General features: G+C 35.1%; 1 pseudogene; it reads left to right on the top strand.

Annotated features, from left to right (window-relative positions):
* The first annotated feature begins 6,269 nt into the window (after nt 1-6,269).
* On the top strand, nt 6,270-6,591 carry LOC127559322 (60S ribosomal protein L35a-like; annotated as a pseudogene).
* The last annotated feature ends 424 nt before the right edge of the window (nt 6,592-7,015 follow it).

Here is a 7,015-nt window from a genome sequence, read left to right as displayed (position 1 = left end):
CTGGTTGAAAGGAAAAGGGAAAGATAGAATAAGGGAATATTCTTTCATAAAAGAGGTGCACAAGGAAAAACTTTTATAATGAAGGGGAAATGATGTGTTTTGGGGAAGGTAGACAATATCTGAAGTTCACTCTCATCAAAATTGGTTCAAAGAAGGTCTTATTTGGATACAGAAGTTCATCTTAACCAATAGATAATTAGGAGAGGAGAGGATAAGAAACTGGGGAAAGGTGATAAAAGAGAGGGCAGATTAAAGGAGGCAGTGGTCAGAAGCAAGACTTTTGTGGAGGGACATGATAAAAAGAGTGAGAGAAGGATAAACAGAAGAAAATAGGATGCAGAGAAATGCACAGTAATAATGTGCATGTAAATGGTATAAGATCACCCATAAAATGGAAGTTAACAGAATGAATTAAAAACTAGAATTCAACAATATATTGTTTACACACTTGAAATACAAAGATGTATACAGAATTAAAATAAAGGGATACAACAGAATTTATTATGTTTCTGTTGAAGTAAAAAGGGAAAAGATTAGAAATCATGATATCAGACAAACAAAAGCAAAAAGTAGACTTAATTAAAAGAGTTAAGCAGGGAAACTACAAAATTTACTAATGGGTCCCATAGGCAATGAAGCAATATAAAATTTTTTAGAGTTACTTTGATTAAAGGTCTCATTTCTCAAATATATAGGGAGATGAGTCAAATTTGTAAAAAATGAGAGCCATTTCCTAAATGATAAATGGGCAAAGAATATAAACAGATAGTTTTCAGAAGAAATCAAAACTATCTATAGTAAAAAATGTTTTAAATCATTGATTAGAGAAATGCAAATGAAAATAACTCTGAAATATTACTTCAAGCCTATTAGAAATGGCAAGTGCTGAAGGGGATGAAGGAAAGTAAGTAGACAGATTGTTGATGGAATTGTGAACTAGTTCAAGCATTCTGGAACACAATTTATAACTGTCCGAAGGGTATAAAATTGCACATACTCTTTGGCCCAGAAATAGCACTTCTAGATCTTACCTTAAAGAGATTAAAGAAAAAGGAAAAAGAACCCATATATACAAAAATATTTACATCAACTCTTTTTAGCAAAAAACTGAGTTGATTTTTTGAGGAGATGCTTATCAATTGGAGAATGGTTGAACAAGTTATGACATATAATTGTGATATATTACAACTGTACCATAAGGAATGATGGAGATTGTTTTGGGAAAAAACACAGCAACATTTGTATGAATTGATGTAAAGTGAAGTGAGAAGACCCAAGAGAACATTATGCACGGTAACAGCAATGTTGTAATGATGATCATCAGTGAAAGACTTGGCTTCTTTGATTAATACAATAACTCAAGACAATTTCAAAGGACTCATGAAGAAAAAAATGCCATCCACTTTCAGAAAAAAAACTGATGGATTCTGAGTACAAATTGAAGAATAACTTTCTTGATTTATTTATTTATTTTTTTGCTCCTTCATTTTTTTTTTTTTTTTTTTTTTTTTTTGGCAATCATCAGCTATCTATCAGCTGCTATCATGGGGCAGCTAGTTGGTGTAGTGGATAGAGCACCAGTTCTAACAGGAAGACCTGAGTTCAAATCTGACCTCAGACACTTAACACTTCCTAGCCTAGACCCTGGGCAAGTCACTTAGCCCCAATTGCCTCAGCAAAAACAAAACAAAACAAAACAAAACTGCTATCATTTGTTTGCCTCCTCAGTGAATGGAGAGGGGTAAGAGGGAGAAAATGAATTTGGACCTCAAAACTTAAAAAGAAAAGAACGTTTAAAATAAACAATAAATTTATTTTAAAAATAAGTATAGTTCAAGATAGTCACAGTAAAAATAATAGCTAACATTTACATAATGCCTTATGGTTTACAAAATGCTTTGCAAATATTATTTCATTTTATTCTCACAATTACCCTGGGAAGTACCCTCTATTTATGCCTATTTAACAGTTGAAGAAACTGAAACAGAATCATTTACCCATAGTCAATAGCTAGTAAGTCTATGAAAAAAGATTTGAATTCAGGTCTTCCTGAATCCTGTCATTTTTATCCTTATAGCAACCCTGGGAGATAAGAATTATTCTGTTTTATAGATAATGAAACTGAGACCAAAACAGTTAGCTGCCTTGCCTAGGATCAAACATTAAGTTTCTGAAGCTAAATTTGAATTCGGATCTTTCTAAATTCAGATACAGCACTGTACCATCTAGTTTTCTCTAATTGTACCACAGTCATAGAATGTTTTTAGGAGGCTATAGACATTAATTAAGACTTTCAAGTACAGAGAGTATTTATACTAAGTTGTTCCCGAAGTAGAGGGCTAGGTTCTGGCAAATCTGGAAAAGATGATCTAGGGGAAGCTATCCAAAGTGTTCATCCTGCACATTCATCATAATATGATACTGGGCTTAAGGGGACAAACCCTGGGATGAGGCAACAAAAATAACTTAAGTGAAATATATAAATCCTTGGTAATTCTTTTTTTAATGAATAGTTTTTTTTAGTTTTCAAAATACATGCAAAAATAGTTTTCAATATTCACCCTTCAAAACTTTGTGTTCCAAATTTTTCTCCCTCTTTTTCTCCCTATCTTTTCCCCTAGAGAACAAATAATCCAATATATGTTCAACATATTTAATTCTTCTATACATATTTCTACATTTATCATGCTGTACAAGAAAAATCGGATCAAAAGGGGGAAAATGAGAAAGAAAAAAAAAAGCAAGCAAACAACAACAATAACAACACAATACTATGTTTTGGTCCACATTCAGTCCCCATAGCCCTCTTTATGGATGCAGATGGCTCTCTCCATCATGTCTATTGGAATTGGCCTGAATCACCTCACTATTGAAAAGAGCCACGTCCATCAAAGTTGATCACATAATCTTGTTGTTGCTGTGTATGATGTTCTCTTGATTCTACTCACTTCACTTAGCATCAGTTCATGTCAGTCTCTCCAGATCTTTCTGAATTCAGCCTGCTAATTGTTTCTTACAGAACAATAGTATTCCATAACATACATATACCATAATTTATTCAGCCATTCTCCATCTGATGGGCATCCACTCAATTTCCAGTTTCTGGCCACTACAAAAATGGATGCCACAAATATTTTGCACATGTGGGTCCCTTTTCCTTCTTTATGATCTCTTTGAGATACAAACTCAATAGAAACACTGCTGAATCAAAGGCTAGGGAATTCTTTAGAGAAAGGAAACCATGGATGGTCTGCCTTAGTAACAGAATTTTTCCTTTGACAAGAGTATATAAGACATTTTCCTCCATTTTTTTAAAGAGAACTATGGGAACTTTGCCTTGGAAGGCATGTTTTTCAAGATTTTGAAGTCTGTTTCAACTGAGCAAGTATGAAAGGAGTACAGCAGAAATTCAAGGCCAGATAAAAAACCATAAAGTCTTAGAAAGTGGAGGTTAATGCATGGGGTGACAGCTTGTTGGAAGATATGTTTTTTCCTGCCATTAAATCCTAGGATTTGTCTGGCTAAAGTCTCTACTAGTTTTTTTCACTGCCATGTTTTGATTTCTTCAATTCCACACAACATATATAGATTGTAGGAGGGGAAAAACTTCTGTGAATGTAACAAGCAGTGAACTGAGAGGGGGGAATTATCAGGGTGGTTTGCATGATCACAGTATAGGCAACAGATTTTATATTTTGAGGAATATCCAGTTAGCAAAAATTACAAGTGATTTTCTAGCCACTACACAGACTTTGGGGTTGAGGAGAGATATTGGGAACATCTAAGCTTTTGTAAAAATGACTGCTCTCTGGTGGTGGGAAGGATGTTGCACATGGACCAGAAATCTGGTCAAACCAAATCTGAGCTTGTAGCTCAAGTAAAGGGCCACCTAGTGGATAATTCAGATACTGTGCCCCTTGCTGCATAATTAAATAGAATGGTATGCTGTCTTAAAGAAAGGTAGGAGCCTCTAACCCATAGACTCTCAGGTCCCAAAAACGTACTTGCTCTGTTTTCTCTTTTCAAAACTCCTTGAAAGTTTGCAATCTTTGGCTTTTCTTTCTTTTCTTAAAAAAATACAAACAAATATGTTGTATTTCCCTGTCCAAGAATATATAGCTATAGTCAGTGTGTGTGTGTGTGTGTGTGTTCTGATGCTCCAGATTTCTCCTGAAGGAAAAGACAGAAACAAGCCAAATTGCACAGGGATCTAGAAAGGCATCCGCACAACCACAAGACTTCTGTAGGAAATCATGAGCACCTAAGCAATGATAGCAGGTGAAGAAGCCCAGAGCCCTAATGAAAAAGGGAAGAAAGGAATTCAAAACCTTAACGAGGGAAGGTGATAAAAGAGATAAAGATGTTCAACCTTATTTGTGCTAAATTATCCTTAAAGAAGAAAAACATGTTTTTCATAGCAGTAAATTATTTATGCTAAGGAAGAAACGACTTCTATCCCTTTTCTAGTAACCTGAATCGTGCGAGCTGTATAAAAACAGAAGAAAGGTGGAAGCTCCCAGAAAGGAAGGTTCTTGATAACATTAAAAAAGGGAGGAAAATATTCCTTACTAATGAAGGGTCTATAATATGTGTGGGGTTTTTGGTCCGGTTAAATAAAATCTGTCCAATCTCTGTTGTCTTGTCAGTACTTGTAGGGGACTTTAGAGATTTTAGAGTTATATGCTCAAATATCCAGCAGAGACTGTAGTGGTTGGTTACAACAAGATAAAGACTACTATTGAAAGAGGGTCCCAAGATGAGCCTGTTGTGTTAGGTTAAGATTTATGACCTAATTAACATGAGTTATATAACATTTTCACTGTATATTTCTGGAGAAGTACAGGTAGTACCTTCTCAATCATAGCGCTGCACTGTGTTGTATTATATCATAAAAGATTTCACAAAAGCCAAATATGTGAAGAAGAGACTGGCACTCACAAATCTTGTTCCTACTGGTATCGCTGAGATTGTGAAAGCCAATATATTTTTTTTAATTTTATTTTATTTAATAATAACTTTGTATCGACAGAATCCATGCCAGGGTAATTTTTTACAACATTATCCCTTGCACTCGCTTATGTTTTGTTTTTTCCCCTCCCTCTCCCCACCCCCCTCCAAGATGGCAAATAGTCCTATATATGTTAAATATATTGCAGTATATCCTAGATATAATACATATTTGCAGAACCAACAGTTCTCCTGTTGCACAGGGAGAATTGGATTCAGAAGGTAAAAATAACTCGGGAAGAAAATCAAAAATGCAAATAGTTCACATTCGTTTCCCAGTGTTCCTTCTTTGGGTGTAGCTGTTTCTGTCCATCATTTATCCATTGAAACTCAGTTAGGTCTCTTTGTCATAGAAATCCACTTCCATCAGAATACATCCTCATACAATATTGTTGTCAAAGTGTATAATGATCTCCTGGTTCTGCTCATCTCACTTAGCATCAGTCCATGTAGGTCTCTCCAAGCCTCTCTGTATTCATCCTGTTGGTCATTTCTTACAGAACAATAATATTCCATAACATTCATATACCACAATTTACCCAGCCATTCTCCAATTGATGGGCATCCATTCATTTTCCAGTTTCTAGTCACTACAAACAGGGCTGCTACAAACATTTTGGCACATACAGGTCCCTTTCTTTTTTTTAGTATCTCTTTGGGGTATAAGCCTAATAGAAACACTGCTGGATCAAAGGGTATGCACAGTTTGATAACTTTTTGGGCATAATTCCAGATTGCTCTCCAGAATGGTTGGATTCGTTCACAACTCCACCAACAATGCATCAGTGTCCCCGTTTTCCCACATCCCCTCCAACATTCATCATTATTTTTTCCTGTCATCTTAGCCAATCTGACAGGTGTGTAGTGATATCTCAGAGTTGTCTTAATTTGCATTTCTCTGATCAATAGTGATTTGGAACACTCTTTCATGTGAGTGGTAATAGTTTCAATTTCATCATCTGAAAATTGTCTGTTCATATCCTTTGACCATTTATCAATTGGAGAATGGGAAAGCCAATATTTTATCACAGTGTGAGCACTGCTAACAAGAGATGAAAACCATCTTTTCCTTCAAAATTCCCTTTTGAACATCATCAACTTTGATTAGTAACACCTTCCATTAAGCCTTAAAAATATCCGTGCAACTTTGAGTGAGCCAATAAATTTCTTAGAGATTCCAGGTTCCTTGTCTAAAAATTTAAGGTTTCTCCTCTATATTGGAGCTGAAGGCCTGCTAGAAACAGGATTTCTAGAACAGCAAAATGTCTGGAAGATTGTGGTCCAACGCTATTTTTGTTGGCTACAAGTGAGATTAACGAAACTAGAGAGAATGTCCAGCTTTTCCAAAAATTGAAGGACTCTGTGCTTGGGATGAAACTGGGCAAAAGATGTGCTTATGTAGAAAAGCCAAAAACAACACAGTGACTTCTGGTGGGAAACCCAAAAGAACAAGAATGATCTGAGGAAAAGTTACTTGGGCTTATGGAAACAGTGGAATGGTTCAAGCCAAGTTCAGAAACAATCTTCCTGCCAAGTCTATTGGACACAGGAATCCGAGTGATGTTCTACCCCTCAAGAATCTAGAATATGGAAACTGATTAAATAAAATTACACACTTTTCGAAATATGTAATAAAAGTATAAGGATTGGAATCACTAATCTCTAAGATCTTGTCCAGTTCTACTCTATAATTATAGGTATTTATTAATGAATAAACATGAGTATGAAATATGACAGAGAAATTCTAATACATCATATTCTAGACTTTATCTTTAAGGTTCACTCATTCACTGATAGGACAAATATTTATTGAGAAGTTATTATTTTATAATGTAATATGAATGCAGAGGTGTTAAAGGCAGATTGGAAGAAAAGTAAAGAGGGACATTTAGATTTCATGACTTTAAACAGTTGATCTTGGTTGAAAAGAAAAAAAAGTTTTTACAATTTAGATAATACTTTCACTTACACATCCTAGTATGGGCCCAAGCATGGCACAAAAATGGGC

The sequence above is a fragment of the Antechinus flavipes genome, chromosome 4 (assembly GCF_016432865.1).
Source record: "Antechinus flavipes isolate AdamAnt ecotype Samford, QLD, Australia chromosome 4, AdamAnt_v2, whole genome shotgun sequence".
NCBI classification, from domain to species: Eukaryota; Metazoa; Chordata; class Mammalia; order Dasyuromorphia; family Dasyuridae; genus Antechinus; species Antechinus flavipes.
The sequence above is the reverse complement of the archived record's forward strand: the minus strand, read 5'-3'. Positions and strand labels throughout refer to the sequence as shown.